The sequence below is a fragment of the Microtus ochrogaster genome, unplaced genomic scaffold (genome assembly GCF_000317375.1).
Source record: "Microtus ochrogaster isolate Prairie Vole_2 unplaced genomic scaffold, MicOch1.0 UNK78, whole genome shotgun sequence".
Lineage (NCBI taxonomy): Eukaryota > Metazoa > Chordata > Mammalia > Rodentia > Cricetidae > Microtus > Microtus ochrogaster.
The window spans coordinates 1,636,208-1,636,987 of record NW_004949176.1 but is presented as its reverse complement, the minus strand read 5'-3'; the positions used below and the strand labels follow the sequence as shown (position 1 = coordinate 1,636,987).

At 45.1% G+C, this 780-nt stretch overlaps 1 protein-coding gene across 1 annotated transcript in view; it reads right to left on the bottom strand.

Annotated features, from left to right (window-relative positions):
• The window catches only part of Bbs7 (Bardet-Biedl syndrome 7), a 36,526-nt gene that overhangs the window by 29,486 nt on the left and 6,260 nt on the right, over positions 1–780 (bottom strand). The gene's annotated exons all lie outside the window — the stretch shown is intronic.

The window sequence follows — 780 nt, the reverse complement described above, 5'->3', positions numbered from 1 at the left end:
GCCACACTTAATTTCTGTCCCCGCCCCCTTTAAAGATGGGGTCTTCTAGGCTGTCCTGATCTCACTCTAATAGCTGAGAATGACCATGGAATCATGATATCCTGCCTCTGCCTCCTAAGTGTGGGGTCAGGTGCAAACCACGCAGCTTTAATTTCTAGTCATTGATGTAACACTTCTGATTCTGAAAGCTGAAAATGAGGATTGTGAATTGGGCTTCTTCTCGAAAAGCTCAGAAAAAAGGAAGAACAGGTGTGTGAATTTGTCTATTTAAAAAACAGGATCAAGTCGCGCGGTGGTGGCGCACACCTTTAATCCCAGCACTCGGGAGGCAGAAGCAGGCAGATCTCTGTGAGTTTGAGGCCAGCCTGGTCTACAGAGCGAGTCCCAGGACGGGCTCCAAAGCTACAGAGACACCAATATTAAAAGAGAAACTTTTAAAATGTGTACCATGTGCCAACTGCTGCCCTAACTGATACACCCAAATTAGCACATTAGCACTCATGAGCCTATGTAGGATGCTATTATCCCTTTTATAAATGAACAGCAAAATGTTAGCAGGACTGACAGACTAGAGCTTGCGCAATTTCAGCTCCAGCATTAACCTCACCCTAATGTTCTAGAAAAGAACTCCGGAAGGGAACTGACTTTAAATCATGAATGAGGATTAGAACGTTATCTTGAAAATAAGTTCATTCATATTTGTTTTAACAAAGTTTAGCCAAGCTGGGCGATGGTGGCGCACGCCTTTAATCCCAGCACTCGGGAGGCAGAGGCAGGCGG